The sequence below is a fragment of the Lutra lutra genome, chromosome 10 (genome assembly GCF_902655055.1).
Source record: "Lutra lutra chromosome 10, mLutLut1.2, whole genome shotgun sequence".
NCBI classification, from domain to species: Eukaryota; Metazoa; Chordata; class Mammalia; order Carnivora; family Mustelidae; genus Lutra; species Lutra lutra.
The window spans coordinates 35,748,927-35,769,533 of NC_062287.1; the positions used below are offsets into that span (position 1 = coordinate 35,748,927).

A 20,607-nucleotide genomic window follows, 5' to 3' on the forward strand; every position below is an offset into this window, starting at 1 on the left:
CAATCCTAAGGATCTCTGATCATCTAGAAAAAAAATCTATCATTAGTATTATATAGGAAACTCACTTTGAATTGATGCCTTTTTATTTCTTGCTTCACTCTCAACCACTTCCTCACTCATTAACAAATATTTGTAGCAGGCGTATGCTAAGCCAGCACCATAGTTGATATAATGGATACACAACTAAGCAAGTAATAATTTCTGCCCTTGAGGCTCTTTCGGTTTAGTGGGAGAAAAAGCAGGCAATAACTAAAAATAGCAGTGCAAGATAATAAAGCGTTTTCTGTTCAAATTGCCAAGATGTTAATAAAAATCTTCTTAATCAAAATGGGGAAAAGACAGGACTCAAAGAAGAAATTGAGCCTTGATAGATGCCTAGGAATTAGCAAGGTAGGGAAGAGGCCAGAATTGCCAGGCGCTGGGCTACCTGTTTAGACCTTCAACCTCCCTAATTCTTCAAGTTCAAATCGTACCTCCCCCATGGGTGCTTCCTGGACACTTTTCAATTCTCATGATAACACTACAACTGTAATTTCCTATTTATTTACTTACACCTATCATTCTAGGCAGTAGCTTCTCTTTATTTGCTCTCAAGTCCCTGTGGTCTATAACCTAAATAAAGGGAAAGACTGCATTTGTCATTTTAATAGGTACAGCAATCCCCGGTATCCTGAATTGCCGTGGCATAAAGCAAGAGCTAACTAAATCATTGATGAATTAAAGTTGAGGGAAGGAATAGTTTGTGCAAAAGCACTAATGTGTGAAATAACATGACGGGAAGCTGCTATGTCTAGAGGAATTGACAATGGGAAGCAGGATAGAGATGGGTCTAATTCTAATCCTTGACAAGGCTGTGACCGTTTTGCAGCATAGATGAACGGGTTCAATTACAGCTTTGAGGTTCAGCTGCTTAGATTGTTTCCTAACTCCACCATTTACTGACTGTTTTACATTGGGAAAGATATTTAATCTCTTCATGCCTCATTTTCTTTATCTGTAAAGTACCTACGTTGGGATTTTGTGATGTTCAAGTGAATCATCTATATAAGCTTGGAATAGTACCCTTCACATGGCAAATGCTCAATAAATGTTAACATTTCTAAGCAAAGAAATTTGCCATTTTTCCTGAAAAATAGGAAGAGACTAAAAATGTTAAACACCAGTGAGATATGATCACCTTGGATTCTCTGTCAGTCTGGATTCACTGCAAGAAATAGGAATCCCTCACTTACCACCCTAGTTGATAGTTAGCTCTCTGAATTTTTGCTCCATGTTGTGTTTTTTAAGAGCTTATTTTTTTAAGATTTTATTTATTTATTTGACAGAGATCACAAGTAGGCAGAGAGGCAGGCAGGGTGAGGGGGGAGCAGGCTCCCCGCCAAGCAGAGAGCCCGATGTGGGGCTCGATCCCAGGACCCTGAGACCATAACCTGAGCCAAAGGCAGAAGCTTAACCCTCTGAGCCACCCAGGTGCCCAGGTGCCACAACACATGTTGTGTTTTTTAAAGCCCATCTTACTTATCTCTGAGTCTACGCCTTCTATATATTCAGGCACATAATATTTTCTCAGTAATATTTAATTAATGAGCTAATGCTTTGGAATCAAGAAGAGCATCTTATCCAAACTGTTTTATTCTACTGAATTCATTCTAAAACCATTCCTCTGAGAATGAATCAGGATCACGGCTCCATCCTCTCATGCCTAGTAAACGCCATGCAAGAAAAAAATCTACAGTGGTAGAAAATAGAATTCAGACACAAGTCTGTGCAGAGTTGGAAGAGATTACTAGCATAATTTAGAGCAGTGACATCCATGCTTTGTGAGCTAAATCCCTTTTGCCAAGGAATTCAGGATGAGGAGGTAGGGACCATTCATAGACTCATCCATAACCTCTGTCACAATCCGTCTCCACCCCAGCAAGCCACCACCCACGTTGTTGCTCTTTGGGTTCCAGGTGTGTAATTATCAACTTGTTCATTTATTCAAGACGCACACCTGCCAACAGCTTTCTCTATAATAATCCAAATAGCTTCTTTTAACCACTCTGGTTGTCCAAAATCAATGATATGTTGCTACATATGCTACTTCCCTCAGGACAGCAAACAAACCACGGAGCAGCCATGGCTAAGTATCTCATCCCCAGCCAAGCATGGCATTCCGAACATGGTAAGCCTGAGTTTCTCATCCCAGGGTCAAAATCTTGACAGTGAGAACCACCCTGCTGGTTCTAGGGATTCTTGCTGTGATATATACTTACAGGTGAGATCATTTCAGAAGGACATCCCTTGAGTCTTTCAATCCCAAACTCCATTATATTGCCTACAGAGAGACATTAGTAACACTTTAGAGCAATTTACAGAAAGGTAGTTTTCTCTATTAAAAGCATCCTCAAGAGTCTGTCTCTAGTACCTATACATGAAGTCCAGAAGAATGTGCCGTGAGTTAAAAAGCAATTAGAATAGGTGTGGGGTGGAAGGGAGTTTTAAAAACCCTGATAAAGATCAGACTTCTCAAATCCCACATGGAGAGAATCTCATTTCCTAGTTCAGAATAAAGACCTTAAAAGAAAATTTTGTGTTGAGCCAAGTGCCTCTGTTGTCCCTGGAGCTACCCAGCTCACAACCCCTTCAAGAGCACCTGTGGTAAGGAGCAAAGTTGACTGACAGGCTTCAGCTGCTTCACCTTTAGATCCCTGGCAGCAGGCATACCCGGCTGCTCCCGGCTGATGACAACATAGTGGGAGCTAGAACAGGACATGGGTGCCCATCGCAGGTATTCTGGGTCAAGAGCTTCTGCAAGGGGTGCCTGGGTGGCTCAGTCGATTAAACAGCTGCCTCCGGCTCAGGTTGTGATCCCGGGATCGTGGGACCAAGCCCCACATCAGGCGTCCTGCTCAGTGGGGAGCCTGCTTCTCCCTCTCCCTCTTCCTGCTGTTCTGCATACTTGTGTGCTCTCTCTCTCTCTCTCTGACAAATAAATAAAATCTTTAAAAATAAATAAATAAATAAGAGCTTCTCCTCAGCCTGACTGGAACTCTCTGAGAATTAGACGTCAGTTGGTGTCTCTTCCTACTCAGCCCTTCCTTTATTTCTTTACAGGCATCAGAACTATTATTTTAGTGGATTGTATTAAAAGAGAAATAGACCCAGTTCCTGCTCAGATGCTTTGCAGTGGAATGCGTTCATTAATTTGTTCTTAGTTTAAGGGTACCTGGATGGCACAGTCGGTTAAGCATCGGACTCAGTTTCTACTCATGAAATCAAGCCCTGTGTCAGGGATGAGTTGTGGAGTCTGAGATTTCTCTCCCTCTGCCCCTCCTGCTCATGCTCTCTCTCTCTAATAATGAAATCTCTAAAAACAAACCAAGAAACCTCTTGGTTTAACTTGTTCATGTTTTAGCTTTGCTGCTAATGTCTTGAGTCTCTCTTCCGTTGTATTCTTTGAATATTCAAATTATCAAAATATTTGGCATAGAAGAGGCTAGTTCCCCACCCCTTCATTCCTCTCAATAGGCAGAACATGTTGAGCATTTGTTTTTCAGGCCCTCTCTCATACAATTTTCATTACTCCCAAGAGATTTTATGACCCAGAACATGATCTGTCCAGGTATATGCAGGGATGTCAGATCCAAAAAGGGAATCAGAGATGTCCAGCACTGCTGAAGACAACTGTGTAGAGAACAAGTAGCTGACCACCCCAGGGGCCATTGTTTGGAGCCATTGTTAGGGACACACAAAGACCGACGGTCCAAATGGTTCATAGATTTGGCAACTTTCTTGGTGCGTCTACCTTGAAAATATTTTTATAGACATTTAGCACTAAACACTGTGGCTCTAACAATAATATCAAAACTCAAATTTCAGTAGGAAATATTATTTTCTCAGTGTGGACATTCAAACTATTGATTTGCATTCCATTAACTTACAATGTGAGCACTTTCTTTCTTTCTGTTAGGTCTTTTATTTTTTTTTTAAGATTTTATTTATTTATTTGACAGACAGAGATCATAGTAGGCGGATAGGCAGGCAGAGAGAGAGAGAGGAGGAAGCAGACTCCCCTCTGAGCAGAGAGCCCGATGCGGGGCTCGATCCCAGGACCCTGGGATCATGACCTGAGCGAAGGCAGAGGCTTTAACCCACTGAGCCGCCCAGGCGCCCCCTGTTAGGTCTGTTATTAACTGAAACGAGACTGAGACAAAGTGAAAGTTATTTAAAGCTTTATTTTATGAAAAGTATTAGAAGTTAGACTGATCAGCCAGGGGAAAGAGACTGAGACAAGGTGAAAGTTATGCAAAGCTCTATTCTATGCCAAGCATTAGAAGTCAGACTGACCGGGGGCACATGGGTGGCTCAGTGGGTTAAAGCCTCTGCCTTCAGCTCAGGTCATGATCCCAGGGTCCTGGGATCGAGCCCCACATCGGGCTCTCTGCTCAGCAGGGAACCTGCTTCCCTTCCTCTCTCTCTGCCTGCCTTTCTGCCTACTTGTGATCTCTGTCTGTCAAATAAATAAAATAAAATGGAAAAAAAAAAGAAGTCAGACTGACGGGTCAGGGCCGTCTCTGAAGAGAGCGACCCCTCCCAGTCTCACAGACTAACTTTTATAGAGCAAAAGCCTGGCCACACGTTAGGTCGCCAATGAGATTGTAACATTGCATAGTCATGTTAGGCCACATGCAAGTGACCAGTTGAATTACAATTTACCCTTTAGTAGCTCTTTGAAGAGCTACTGACTCTCTAGCTCTCTGACTCTGGTCAGAATTGGCGCTCAACTTTGGCACCCAAAAGGCGGGGTTTACATTCTTTGGTGGTTAAGGAGACAGTATGTATGCTTTACTGATTGGATGTCTCCACCTGGCCTGACTCGTCCTTGTATTCTGGGCTCTATTATCAGGAACTGGCTGACCTGTCCTTGTATTTTGGACTCTGATATTAGGAACTGGCCAACCATATTTTACTGGTTTCCCAGACTTGCTTTTAAGTAAGTTTCTCTGGGGGGCAGGGTCAATTTAAGTTTTACTGCACAAACAACAAAATGGCTTTTTAAAACCAAGATGGAGTCGCTCTGGCTAAATAGGTCCTTACACCTTCTTTGTTTTGTTTCTGATTATTACCTTTTGTTCTTTCCAGATATGCTTGATTTCTGTGCATGTATTCCTACCTTGACATTAACAGATAAGAGAAAACTGTTCTTCCACCACATGAAAGGATGCTGACAGTGCACACATTTATAGAAACTCCCAATTCTCTTCCGTGTTTATATTTTCTCATAGTTTTTTGTTTTTGGTGTTTCTCCTATTTCTTTTACTTTTATTCCTTCACATCTTATCACTATTGGCTATTCATGAATGCCTAAGCCTATATCAGTCATCTTAAAAGCAACTTAAAAGGGTAAGGATATATAGAATCAAATAACATTTAAGATATATTTTTTTTGAGACTTAAATATATGAAGCTTACCTGAAATTTCCAGGCCACCCCAATATTTTCCCCATCCTGGGCTCCACTCATCTTATCATATATTCCGATCTAAGCATTTTATTTCTTTGATCTTTAGCTATAAAAGATTGTGTACATCATATCTCCCTACTAAATTGTTAATCGTTTTGAGAAGATATTATTTTTTTACTGCCATACAACCTCCTCATCATATCCTGTACATATTAAGCCCTCAATAAGTGAGAAGTGCTTTGTTACCTGCGGCATGCCTAGGCAAGAATAAGCCTTGTTAAGTCTCCAGCTGAATTCTCAATCCTCCCAAAAGAGACTGACCATAATGGTCTGACGGGAGCTGGCCAGACTTCCTGCCAGAGGCTGGATTCCTTGTGGCCCAACTGAAGGTGGTAGAAACCTGAAAAGGATGTCTCCACTGCAAAAAAGAAACTGACTCCAAAAAATGCTCTAACGTACAGCACAGTACACATAGTTAATAATTATACACTTGAAAGCTGCTAAGACAGTAAATCTTAAATGTTCTCACTACAAAAAAAGAAACAAATTATGTGAGATGGTGACTGGTGTTAACTGGCATGTAACTAATGTTAACTGACATTATTGTGTTAATAATTTCACAATACATATATATGTATCAAATCATCACTTTGTCTACATTAAACCTACACAATGTCATATGTCCATTATATCTCAATAAAACTCAAACAAAAAGCTTGAAGTCATTTTCAAATACCACACATTGTACTTCTTAACCCATTTGCTCTTGTAGTGTAGACCACACTCTGTCACTTCATGGTTCTGCGTGTGCTAGTTAGAGATGTAGCTATTTTTTCAAGTTTCTCTGCTTAAAATTATTTTCCTTAAGAACCCCAATTCATAGTTCTGGTGAATCCTTTTATATACCAGATTTATTCTTTCTTTTAAAGATTTTATTTATTTGAGAGGGAGAGCACAAACTGGGGGAGAAGCAGAGGGAGAGGCAGGCTCCCGCTTGAACAGGGAGCCCAATGTGGGGCTGGATCCCAGCACCCTGGGATCATGACCCGAGCCAAAGGCAGACACTCAATGTCCTGAGCCAACCAGGTGTCCCATTATTCTTGAATCAAGGTTTCCAAAGATTCTAACTTGGGTTCATCAAGTTGTGAAGACATACACAGCTGGGTATATTTATGTCCAAGACTGATCAAATAACCACCCTTAGCAGTTCATGCTCAAACTAGAGTGGGTGTATTCTAAGACACCTGAAAATTCTTTATAAGATTATGACCTTTATTTTCCATTTTGATAATAATTTTAAAAATTAACATAAATGTATTTTAGGTATTCACTTACCAATATGATAGCCACTAGTCATAATTATTTAAATATAAATCTCAATTCATTTCAGTGAAACAAAATTAAAATTCAGTTTGGAGCACCTGAATGGCACAGTTGGTTGAGCCCCTGACTCTTGTTTTCGGCTCGAGTCATGATCTCAGGGTCCTGAAATCAAGCCCCACGTTGGGATCAGTGCTGAGCACGGAGTCCACTTGAGATTCTCTCTCCTTCTCCTCTTGCCCCTCCCACTTGTGCTCTCTCTCTCTCTCTCTCTCAAAATAAATAAATGAACAAATCCTTTAAAAAATTAAAATTCAGTTCTTTAGCCACACTGCTCATATTTCAAGTGCTCATTAGCCACGTGTGGCTGCTGGCTACCATATTAGACAGTGCAGATATAGGACATTTCCACTGTTGCAGAAAACTCTATTGGACATTGCTATTCTGTATTTTTAAATAACATTTTTTTTAAGATTTTTATTTATTTGACAGACAGAGATCACAAGTAGGCAGAGAAGCAGGCAGAGAGAGAGGAGGAGGCAGGGTCCCTGCTGAGCAGAGAGCCCAATGCGGGGCTCGATCCCAGGACCCTGAGACCATGACCTGAGCCGAAGGCAGAGGCTTTAACCCACTGAGCCACCCAGGTGCCCCTTAAATAACATTTTAAAAACCAAATACAGCCACACAATTTTGGTATCTATGCATATATTTATTTGGCATTATTTTGGGTTACTGTAATTATTATAACACAGAAAAAATAATTGAAGAAAATTAATGTGTAAAAATATATATTCATGGCAAATGAAGAACAATTGATATTGAGAGTTCTCTAGGGATATGATTTTTTAGTAAAATGCTCAGAGCAGAGAACACGTACATGTGGAATTCAGAAGAACCTTCCCCAGAACATTTTAGTGTGCCATTTACATTCAGAAAATCAACTACATCCACCAAATTAAAGTAATATTTTTTTGAATTTTATTATTTAATAGTTGTATTTTATTTAATTTGTTATAGCTTTGATTTTCAAAGTCAAAGTCAAATATGAGCCATAGGTAGAAGAAGTTCACAGCTGGTTTATACTTATGCATAATTAAGTAAGAGCAAAATAAATACTATTTAAGTCAACATGGAGGCTACTCCTTTTGTTTAAGGGAGATCTTCCCAATTCATAAGTGTAAGAAACACTGAGCTAACATTCTAAGGATATTAATAGCTGAGAGCAATCTTTCAAATGTACATGATTAGCATTCCATAAATATTGGTCCCCAGCAATTTTGTGTTACTTTGAATTTTTCTTCAAGGCTCTATATATTCACATTCTAAGTTCATTCAGTTTGAGTTTGTTGAGTCTTTATCTCCAGTTTTGTACTCAAGATTATGTACTCAGGTTCACCTTTAGAAATGATGATATTCATAGTCTATTTAGAAAAAAGGGCCATTTCACACACCATGAAAAGTTTTAAAATATATCCTGAACAGCAGAGAGCCTGCAGTCTCTTCCTCTTGGGGAAGGTGGGGTGGAGCATGGGATGGAGAAGATGCCAGGGACCTTAATGGACATGTCTAGTTTCTAACTCCTTCTCCTTGGACCTGATGCTGTTACATGTGCAGCCTCAGAGCATTCAACCACTTTCCTTTATTTTTTGCATTCTCTGGGCTAATATTTGTTACTTTTCGTTAACTTCACTATCAGGCATGTGTAGCTGAGGATAGAGCGAGACATCAAAGAAGGCTTAATAATTTTCCACAGAAATTCAAAGGTTACTCTTAAGCTTTTTGGACATCTTCGCTCATAAAACAAGTCATATTTTATGGGTTTGATTACTGGGACTATCTCTGTGCAATTTTCTGAGGCAAGAAAGGAAGCTTAAAGCTTTTATATTATATTCCCACTTTTGGACTCTAAAGGATAAAATCGAACTTACAGGAGAGCAGAATATGAGATTCTATAATCCAAGTTCAAAGAATTAGGTTGGAATCTTCACTGAAAAAAAGTGTCTATTTTTTTGTAAAAATGAATCTGACTCTGAAAGTAATATAATGTGTCACATACACACACACACACATGCCTATAGCTATGCATGCATACCTTATATGAGAAAACAAAATAATACAGACATGTATATATTACATATATGTATGTGTGTATGTTTAAATCTTCCTAGGTTTTCTGAGCAATCATTGGACTATTACATTAACTGCAAGTTTTTTTAATGAACTTTGCCATTCATTAGTTTTATTTTTCACCTTGGGTTCAATTAAATAAAATCCTAAATATTTGTGGGTAACCTCACATGAGTTTTAATCATGATTTAATGCAAAGATCCCAAATACTTCTGCCTTTCTGCTTTCATGGAAATTAAATCTTGATAAAGGTTTTATTGCAGAATGAAATTCTTTGGATATGCAATCACCCACCTACAGAGTATTAATAGGGTATTTCCTTAAAGATATTTCACAAACTGAGTTGTAGAAATAGCTTGTGCCATTGCTATGTCATCATCTAGACAGACTATCTGTACTAAAAATTCAAGATTAAATTATTCTAGTTACTGTGAAATACTTCCAAGTCACAAAAGGCTGTGTTTTTTTGTATAGTTTTGAAGACTCATTACAGACCTCTCCTTACAACCACTAACCCCCAGTCTCACCACTCAGCGGGTTTGTATATTTTGAGCCACTATTGCCTTACAAGGAAAAAAAGCTATGAGAAAGGCTCTCATGGCTTCAAGGTTAGTAGCTGATAAGTGTAGATATTCTCATATAAAATGCTTCTAGAGCCACTATTTTTTAAAGACACTTGCTAATATAAACTGATCTGAAGTAGTGCTTATCAATTTAGAGGTAAGATGTTTCCCAGTCATCCTGCTAAACAGCCTGGAAAAAAATATTTGCAAATTTAATGTGAACCTCACAGTTCCCTTTATCCACCCCCCCATTAAACCTACACACTTACATCTTCAAGTCATGTTCACCTCTTGTTGTTTGAGCTGAGAGAATTTAACTCTCCCCCTTCATAAATTTTAAAAATAGATCTACTGAACCCCACCTAACCTCAAAGTCTGGTGGTTTACAGATTCAAGACACACTAAAGAAAGACAGGAGAAAAAAATGCAAGTATTTTATAAAATCTTCTTCCGGAACTCTGTGTGAAACCTCCTGAATTTTAGCCTACTTCCTTATGGATTAAAAACAAACACGTGAAGCAATATGTGTTTGCCTGTATTCCTAGGGAGTTTGAATTGGCAACAGAACCACAAGGCAAGAATCCAGAAGTGCCAGACTCTAATATCAACTCTGGGAGAAACTAATCTAAAATTCTCACATTTTTCATGTTTATAATTGGAGTGGGGTAATTGGGAGGCAGTCAACAAAAACCATAATAAGTAGTTCTCTAAGTATAATATGCAAATAATAAGGCAAAAAGCCCAAAACTGATTTTTATTTCACTTCCTCCAAATTTTGAGATTTTCTTGTTACAGTTTTCTCTTGAATTCTCAAATTGTTTTTCTGGAGAAGATGTAAAGTTAATTGTTAAATATTACATGAAGACTGAGATGAAGGGTGCCCAAGGTACAAACAACTCATGGCGCAAATCACCTCGTTTGGCTTTGCAAGGTAGTTAAACAACATAACCTCAGACCCACGTTACATATTAAAGGAAAAAAGACATCCTAGGCAAGAGGAAGTTTTCTGAAATAACGCCATACTTATGTACTGAAGGGGTGTCAGCAGTAGTCTCCTTTAGAATAAGGGAAGGACTGGAAGAAATGAACAAGCACCGACATTTGCTAACTGCCTTCCCACGCGAATGTTCCACACTCCTCGCCAGACCAACCTGTATGCGGAATAGTCTGAGCACTTACCACAGGAGTCTAGCTTCTCCACTGAATTATAAGTTCATGGCGCCTAAGACTAAATATGATTTATGACCTGCTTGTGACAAAACATTACCTACCAGTGACCAGCACAAAATAGGCAATCCATAGTACTTGTTGCCTGAATGAACGAAGCCATGTGTTAACAATTAACATTCCAGTGTGATGAATAAGGAGATGAAGGCTCGGAGTGATTAAGTGACGTGTGCGGGTCATGGAGATCACATACAGTAGCTGAAGAGGAACACAAACCCAAGCTTGTCTGACTTCAGAGAACACACTTCCTACTCCAGCAAGCTGCTCCATGGAAGCCAAAGTGGGACCAAACCTCGGAGAAAGGTCTCAGATTTGTTTTTGGAAGGATGGCAGTGGGAGAGGAAACTTTCACACAGCTCTACCTACAACCAAAGGACCCCAGAGTAGCAAAAATGGATGATTTTATTTCTGGATAAAATCTGAGCATTGCGGTGGGGAAAGTCTAGCATTCGTCTCCTGGGAGCTTGTTCAGTAATGGCTTTTCCTCCCGAACAGCCTGTTGTTTGCTTTGCTTTTCACTTCTCACCACCGCTTTTTTCCTGATGTGGTTCAAAACTCCAGGAAGACAACTCTACACAAGGGTCAGGAGAAGCAGCCAAGGAGTCATGGCTGCTCGCCTGATCACACAGGCTCTGGAGTCCAGGCGTCAGAGTTCCATCCCAGCTCAAGTCCATCCTAATCAGATGACATTGGACAAAGTATTCAACTTCTCACTGTCCCAGTTGCTTCTTCTGAGAAATGAAGGTGGGAATAATAATATCAACCTATTGTTCTAAGAACTAAATGAGTTAATACATGTTAACTGCTTAGCACACTATCTAGCATAGTGGGAACTTAAAAGAGAGGGGCCATTATTATGCCATTGGCCCTAAAATTCAGAACCAGAGCCAACTGCATGAATACTTCAGCAAACAAATCCCCAAACGCATCTGTCATGCTCCAGACTAGGTTTGCTACAATACAAAACTCTTCTCCCAAAGGCAGAGGTGTTGCTGAAAGTAAATGAAAAAAAAAAAAAGAAGAAGAAGAAGAAGAAGAACAAGAACAAGAACAGAAAGAAATATTTTTTTCTTTTTTTTTTTTTTTGAAATATTTTTTTCTAGTATCTCCTGACTTAAATGGTCAATGGCTTGGCACCCAGGCAGCTGCCACTGGGGTCCTTCCTCCATACTAGCCAATATATGTAAAACCCTCCCCTGGTTCTGGATAGAGAAACAAACAAACAAACAAAAAAGATCCATCTTATTATTTTTCTCAAGTATGTATTTTTCTAACAGTATCACAAGTTTATGTGAATTCAAGAATGAGTCCCCTCATCCCTCAGTCTGAAGGGTAGAGGAATAGAAGGTAAGGGAGTCCACATGTGCACAAGAAACCAGCTCTATTTACTTGGAGCCTACTTACTTAACTGCGGGTCATTATCATCAAAAGCAGTGATTAAAGTGAGAGAGGAGTAGGAGCTGGACTAACTAGGGGCTGTTTTTTCTCTTGTAATGGCTTATCCAGGGGTATGCAGTGCAGGGTTGGTGCAACTGCTGAAGGAGTTATCAAGAATATTTCCATCCTTCCACCCTGCCCTGTTTAAGATGCATTTTCAATCTTTCAGATATAATATCATCACTATAATTCCAGTGGGTCAAAGACCACAAAAGAAGAAATGAAGGAAAAGGGCGAAGGACAGGAGGTTGAAAAACCAGGGCAAAGAAATAGAGTTCTTTTAAAATAGTCTTCACAAAAATTCCACCTGCTGACTTGCATTTACAAATCTTCTTGGACAAAATTATTAGGCTTGATCACATCAAATTGCCGAAAATTACTATGCTTACATAGAAAAATAAGCATAGCATGTGATTTAACCTAATATGGCATATGGCAACCAAGAGAGGCTAAGACATAGGGTGTTTTATCTGCACCTATTGTCACTGAACAGAATCGAAGTTTGGTTAGTAAAAATAAATGGCTGAAAAAAGAAAGTCAGTAACTAGTAGTGTCTCCAATGTTCACCCAAGAGGAAGTCTTTATTAATATCAGAGAAAATAAATTATACCAAAAAAAGCATTCTTAAAGACAAAGAGGACATGACATAATGATAATAAGAGCAATTAACAAGATATGCATTTAATAACATATGTTCAAAATTTATAAACTACTATTGGGGTGCCAGAGTGGCTCAGTCAGTTAGGGATTGACTCTTGATTTTGGCTCAGGTCATGATCTCAGGGTTGTGAGATCAAGCCCCCCCATCAGGATCCATACTCAGCATGGACTCTGTTTGTCCCTTTCCCTCTGCTTCTCCCCTGTCCATGCTCTCTCTTTCTCTCTCTCAAGCAAGTAAATAAAATCTTTTAAAAATTTTATAAACCACTATTAATGGAAGAATATAAAAATATTGATAAATTCATTTTCAAAATGGGATATTTTTACATATTTTTCTCAGTAACTGATACAAAAACCTGACCAAAAAAATGAACATGATAAATAAATCAGATTCACAAACATATATGGAATCCTGTTCCCAACATAGAGATTATTTTCTTTCAAGCACATGAATATTTCAGAAATCACACCATGTTAAGTGATCAAATGCATCTCAACATATATCAAAGAATTAGCATCAAACAGTCCATATTCTCTGATAAAGATGCAATTAAGTTAGGGGGCGCCTGGGTGGCTCAGTGGGTTAAAGCTTCTGCCTTCAGCTCAGGTCATGATCCCGGTTCCTAGGATCGAGCCCTGCATCGGACTCTCTGCTCAGCGGGGAGTCTGCTTCCCTTCTCTCTCTCTGCCTGTTTCTCTGCCTACTTGTGATCTCTGTCTGTCAAATAAATAAAACCTTTTAAAAAAATGTAATTAAGTTAGAAAATAATTTTGAAAAGAAGTAATTTTTAAGAATCCATACGTAGAGAAATTAATGTATCACTTAAAAATTCATGGATTAAATATTAAATCAACATATAAATCTTAAAATACTTGTAATTAGATGGTACTAAATATGATACATATTAAATATAGTGGTATACAGCCAAAGTCATACTTAGAGTAATATTTATAACCTTAATTGTGTCTATTAGAAAACAAAAATGGGGGCACCTGGGTGGCTCAGTGGGTTAAAACCTCTGCCTTCGGCTCAGGTCATGATCCCAGGATCCTGGGATCCAGTCCCACATCAGGCTCTCTGCTCAGCAGGGGAGCCTGCTTACCCCCTCTCTCTCTGCCTGCCTCTCTGCCTACTTGTGATCTCTATCAAATAAATAAATAAAATCTTAAAAAAAAAAAGAAAACAAAAATGAAAGATGGAAAATTAGAGAGCCAAACACTAACTTTAAATTATAAAAAGAAAACAAATTTAAAAAAAAAAAAAACTCAAGGAAGGAAATAAAAAAGATAAAAACCAAGTTTAATTTTTGAAAGAAATATTTTTTGAAATATTAGAGAGCAATATTAGTATAGACACATAAAATACTTAAATTTGGAGAAACATCATGAAAAATAAGAGAGAAAGCAAAATTAAATAATATTAGAAATGAAATCAGGGACATATTACCGATTGATTGTAAGTATTTTAAAAAATAAGAATACCATGCATGAACTGAATGAACTAAAATTCATTGTTTCCTAGAAATATGTCACTTATGAAACAAATTTATGAATTCAAAAAAATTAAAAATTTGAAACTATCTATATAATCATTTTTAAATTTGAATTGAATCAAAGTCTACATACATGCACACACGCACGCACACACACACACACTTCTCAATCAACCCACATAGTTTACAGATAAGTTCTACCAAACATTAAAGAACAAATGATTCCCATCATGGAGAAACTCTTAAAGACAGTAGAAAATGAAAGAAAATTACTTTTTGAAGTTAACATTATATGATTTAATGTGATCTTAATACTAAAATCTAATCAGAAAGAAAAACAGAAAATAAAATTAATATCCAATATAATTATCATAATAAATATTTGCTTTTAATATGATCATCATAGAAGCACTAAAGGCCTATTTGAAATTAGTGGTCATGAATTAAGAGCGAAATCACGTCTCATGATTTTATGTTTTTCCAGCTACATTCAGTTTTTATGAATGCAGGCGCAAAGTATGTAGGGGTAGATTTAACTAGGGTAGTGGTTTTGCCATCAAATTGGAAGAAGCAAGAGGAGCAAAGTTGCTGAAAACATTTAGAAGGGAGTCATTATAACTACAGGTCACAGACTCTGTTGGGAAAAAGGAAGAAAGGAGAGCAGAGGAATGAGAGATGGTTAAAAAAAAAAAAAGTACTAGGATCAATGAACTGTAGTCCTGGTGGGGATGAAAAATTGATTTTATCAGTAATCCTGAGAAGTATGAGAGGCACAATGTTATCACACTTATGCACAATGCCACAAGGACCCAGGTATGCCAATGTTTTTTTCTAAAGTGAATATACTGCAGTAAGTAAATAGCAGAGCTTTCACTCCACTTGAATATTCTGGCTGTAAATCCTTTTCCTGGACCTGCTATATGATTCTGCAGCCCTGCCCTACACTGAATTTGCATAACCTTCCTATTTACTGCCATCTCTCAGGGGTTAATGCTTACCTAGGATCAACTCAGGATTATTACATCATCAGTCAGACTTTGTTAAAGCTCCAATCTTACTGTTATTTCAATGATGATTTAAATTCTAATTCTCTGAAATAAGTACTTTCAGGAGAGAGGAAACAGCTCTTTAAAAATATAAAACAAGCCCCAGGGCCATAAAATATCCATACTGAGTAGGGATGGAGATTGCAGCCCAACAGTCCCCAATCTCTTTATATTCTACAGCAATTTAATTTTCCTCCAATCTTACTCCTCCTTTTGTAACCCATTCACAATGTTCCTTCTCTCCTTTTTGGAATGTTAAATTTTGAACTCATTATTTACTACCTGCAGTTTTGCTGTTTCTTGGTTCTATATAACCATTTGTCTGAAAAATATCAAGAATCCTCTTCCCTAAGTGCCTATAAATCTCCTCATAATGTCTATTTGTTGGGCAACTCTCCTCTCCCTTGCTAATCTTACCAAGAATTCCTTCAAGGTCACCAAACTTGAAATAGGTATTTATAATCATTATGTAATAAGATCTTCGGAGGATCTTCAGAGGGATACAAGGGAAACTTGTTTGGATATTTTTTTGGTACAAACTGACATTTATTCTTCTGCCAGTATCAATAAATAAGAACAGGTGCAATTTATGTGTGTGTCATCATTCAGAAAATTGACAAAAATGACTACAGAGTTGTCTCTTAAGTAAACCAGTTATCATTTAGTATCAGGGTCAAAACATATAGAGTGGTTTAGTTGATTTCTCTCCTAGGTTGTCGCCACCTTCTCTGATCCTCAGTTTCCTGAGTGTAACCTATCAGCTTTGAGAGACACCCTTTCAGGCTAAACAGCACCAGCACATTAACGTCTTTGAAGGGATTTGTCACAAAATGTAAAACTATAAATCAAGATCAAATTCCTCCTAAAATGATGTTTCTAAGATATTATTGTAAGGTAACAAAATGTACCCTGGAGAAATTAAAATAAAATACTTTTTTTATAATTGGAATGCAGAATTGTGACTGTTCTTAGTGTCCAAATTGCTTTCCTAAGGAGAATCTGTGTTTAGAAAATAGTTATTTTGATATTGTCTCCTTTCTTACCATTCCTAAAAGGCCTTATTTGCTCTTGTTTCTATTTCTCCTTCCCTGTTCCACCATATAATTTTCTCTTACACTTATTTATTTTTGATTTCTCAGTAGTCTACCCTATATGATTTTCTATACAACATTGAATTTCTGCCTGTTCTGTAAAACTCATTTCATAACATTTTAAAGTGTGATTTTTCTCAAACCCCAGATGCAATAAATGTGAAGCGTTGTGCCGTGTATAAATTCCAGTCACAGCATTTTTTGGGTTAAGACAACTTAATTGCTCGCAGAGCCAGCTCTAGTTTCCTCAAAAACAAATTCAATGACTGTTGTAAGGTGAGAGCAAAAAAGAAGTAATATATCACCTCTTTGCCAGGGCTCTTCATGGCACCTGTCATTGCCAAGAAGTCAATGTTGGAGGCAGGGGTGTCAAAGAGAGTGAGAATGGAGAATTGACAACTAATGTTCCTATGAAATTATTGCTGAACAAAAGATAGAAAAATAATATCAATATCAGGAAAACTTTTCAAATGAGACACAGCGGCACACAAGGGCAATTCTGAGAGTCTTTGTCACAATAAAATGTATAGAACAGAGAGAAAGATGGCCTTTCTTCAAATTCCGAGTCTTTAGAGATATCAAATCAAAGAGATCTGATCATCTGTGGCTGCAGTAGGAAAACAAGTTGACATTGCCCAAGATTTACAATGTTTTAATTGTTTTGAAATCTCATCATGACTCCTCTCTAACTCAGAAATCTCTACTGTGTGTTTAGAAGAAGACCGAGGTTAGGGAATGAGAAGTAGGTTGGTCTGATCCCAGCCAAACCACACAGATCTTCCACAGTGAAGGAGGCATGGAATGGATGTTGATGAGAGAACCCCTGTGGCCACTGAAACCCTTAAAGACTAGCTGCCCTGCACAGGAGTTTCAGGGAGTCAAGGAAACTATAAGAGAAATCTGGGGGAACCAGTATATCCACTTTGGAAAAATAATGTGTTTTGGTGGGCTCTACAGATTTGCTCCTACTGAAGATCATGCTGGAAAGAAACTATAATGTTCTGATGGATGATAGTGGCAAGAAGTTTGCCACCAAGGCTAAAAGACAGAGGCATCTGGGCTATCTATCTCCAGCCAGGATTCCCTAAGGATATTGTTTTATCTCTATCATCTGGTGGGACTTGTGAAAGCCCAGAGCCATAGAGTTCCCTTTTAAGTGTAAAGTACTTGAAAAATTAATCACAGAGAATCCATAAATTCTTTCTCTAAATTGAGCTGATATTAGATAGCAATTTGTATAGCTGTTCACTATATAAACATCTTTGAAAAGATAGTTCAGAAAAAGGGGCATCTAGTAATTCACAATGTAAGACATGCAGAAACACAAAAGACCATAAAGAATTGTCCCTTCCCACTACCTCTCACTGAATGGCTGTCCAGGAGATTAATATTTCTTCAAACAATGTCAATGGGCCAAAGCAAGAACCCCATCTCACACTCTCTATACTCTCAGAGATTGTCTCAAACACATATATTCCAAAGACAGTTCTCACAGAGCCTGATGCAATTTTACCTCCTCATGTTCTTATCTATTGTTCTGCAATAACTGAGTGACTATATTTTGTAGTAAAATGTTCTGTGATATTTGCTGAGTCTCTTTATCTGGCTGGGCAACTTACCAAGCCTTCTATGTGGCTTATATCATTTAAGCCTTTTAATAATTTTATAAATGAGACATTAGTATTCCTATCTTATAAAGAAACAAGATTTCCATTCAAGATTGTATGGTAAATCCTCTCTGTGACCTACACACTCACACACACACTCACACACACACACACACACACACACAGATTTATACACATACTCAGCCTACCCCCATTGATATTCCAAAAAGAGTTGATAAAATTCAAAAAGAAACATTATAAAGATGTAGTCATTCTTGGGACGCCTGGGTGGCTCAGTTGGTTAAGCAGCTGCCTTCGGCTCAGGTCATGATCCCAGTGTCCTGGGATCGAGTCCCACATCGGGCTCCTTGCTCGGCAGGGAGCCTGCTTCTCCCTCTGCCTCTGCCTGCCATTCTGTCTGCCTGTGCTCGCTCTCTCTCCCTCTCTCTCTCTGACAAATAAATAAATAAAATCTTTAAAAAAAAAAAGATGTAGTCATTCTCAATAAAATTAACAAGTCAGGAAACAACAGATGTTGGCCAGGTTGCAGAGAAAGGGGAACCCTCCTACACTGTTGGTGGGAATGGAAACTGGTACAGCCACTCTGGAAACAGTATGGAGGTTCCTCAAAAAGTTGAAAATAGAGCTACCCTATGACCCAGCAATTGCACTACTGAGTATTTATCCCAAAGATACAAATGTAGTGATCTAAAGGGGCACCTGCACCCCAATGTTTAAAATGGCAATGTCCACAATAGCCAAACTTTGGAAAGAGTACAGATGTCCATCAACAGATGAATGGCTAAAGAAGATGTGGGGGGTATGTGTGTATGTGTGTGTGTGTGTGTGTGTGTATGTGTGTGTGTGTATATACATATATATGTATATGTATGTATATATATATATATAAAATGGAATATTATTTAGCCATCCAAAAAATGAAATCTTGCCATTTGAATGATGTGGTTGGAACTAGAGGGTATTATGCTAAGTGAAATAAGTCGATCAGAGAAAGACAGTTATCATATGATCTCACTGCTATGTGGAATTTAAGAAACAAAACAGAGGATCACAGGGAAAGGGAGGAAATAATAAAACAAGACAAAATCAGAGGGGGATAAAAACCATAAGAGACTCTTAATCATAGGAAACAAACTGAGGGTTGCTAGAGGGGATATAGGTGGAAGGATGGGGTAACTAGATGATGGATATTAAGGAAGGCATATGATATAATGAGCACTGGGTATTATATAAGACTAATGGACCACAGACCTGTATCTCTGAAACTGATAATACATTATATGTTCATTAAAAATCAATAAATAAATAGCCATTCTCAAAAACAAAATTAATACCTATCTGAATTTTAAAAATAACAAAATTATAAAGCAGTAAGTTGGACTAAAGACACAGCCTTCTGGTCTCCATATATGGAAGTAGTCAATGGAATTTAACTCCTGAAGGGTATTGGAACTGAAAGTCCTCCCACACAGTAGGATTCCAAAGCCTAAACCATTGCTTAAAATAGGGATCCTACTCTTTTCCTTGAGTGTGCTACTGGAGATCCTGGTGTCACTATCGGCTACCACCCTGCCTGCTATTACCAATATTGTAAGAACAAGCCACATCCAAACTCTTGCTTCTGCAGAGGTGTCTCTGAAGCCAAGATCTGCATCTTTGACCTGGGGCTGAAGGAAAAAGAGGATGAGATCCCACTATGTGGCCAAATGGGACCAGGTGAATATGAGCAGCTCTCCTCTAAAGCCCTGGACCCTGCCTGTATTTGTGCCAACAAGTATATGGAGAAGAGCGTGGCGGAGATGGTTTTCACATCTGAGTGCAGCTCCAGCCCTTCCACATCATCCATATCAACATGTTGTCCAATGCTAGGGCTAAGGGGCTCCAGACAGGTATGCCTGGTGCCTTTGGTAAGCCCAGGGCACAATGGCCAGGGTCCACATTGTCCAAGTTATTTGTACCAAGCTGCAGAACAAGAAGCATGTGATTGAGGCCTTACACAGGGCCAAGCTCAAATTCCCTGATGGCCAGAAAATCCACATTTCCAAAAGTGGAGCTTTACTGAGTTTAATGCACATGAATTTTAAGACATGGTGGCTGGAAAAGAAGCTCATCCAAATGGCTGTGAGGTCAAAGGCAAAATACATCCCTAATCATGTCCCCCTGGACAAATGGCACGCTCTACCCTCATAGGAACCTCAGCACTGCCTCCTCCCTATTCAAGCCCATCAAAAAATCCTACTTCTGTCAAAAAATAATAAGGGTCCTACTAGTGAAAAAGGGCTGCAAAAAAGCTCCACATTGTCACAGAATATAGCTTAGATAAATTTACATTTTGACAGAACCATAAGGACAAAAATGCCTGCCTTCCAACATTGGGGCTTAGTTGATCAGTGTTTCAGGGACTGGTCTATGATATGAAAAATACCAACATGGGCCATGAGCATGGAGCATATGAAACAGTCCCAGAGGGATGACTGATTAAGATAGATAAAAAATGAGAGGAAGAAAAATAAGAGCGATAAATAGAAACTTAAACATGGCAATAGACTTAAGCCCAGCTCTATCAA

At 38.4% G+C, this 20,607-nt stretch overlaps 1 pseudogene; it reads left to right on the plus strand.

Moving 5' to 3' along the window:
* The first annotated feature begins 11,290 nt into the window (after positions 1–11,290).
* On the plus strand, positions 11,291–20,230 carry LOC125079690 (60S ribosomal protein L10-like; annotated as a pseudogene).
* Positions 20,231–20,607: the final 377 nt, after the last annotated feature.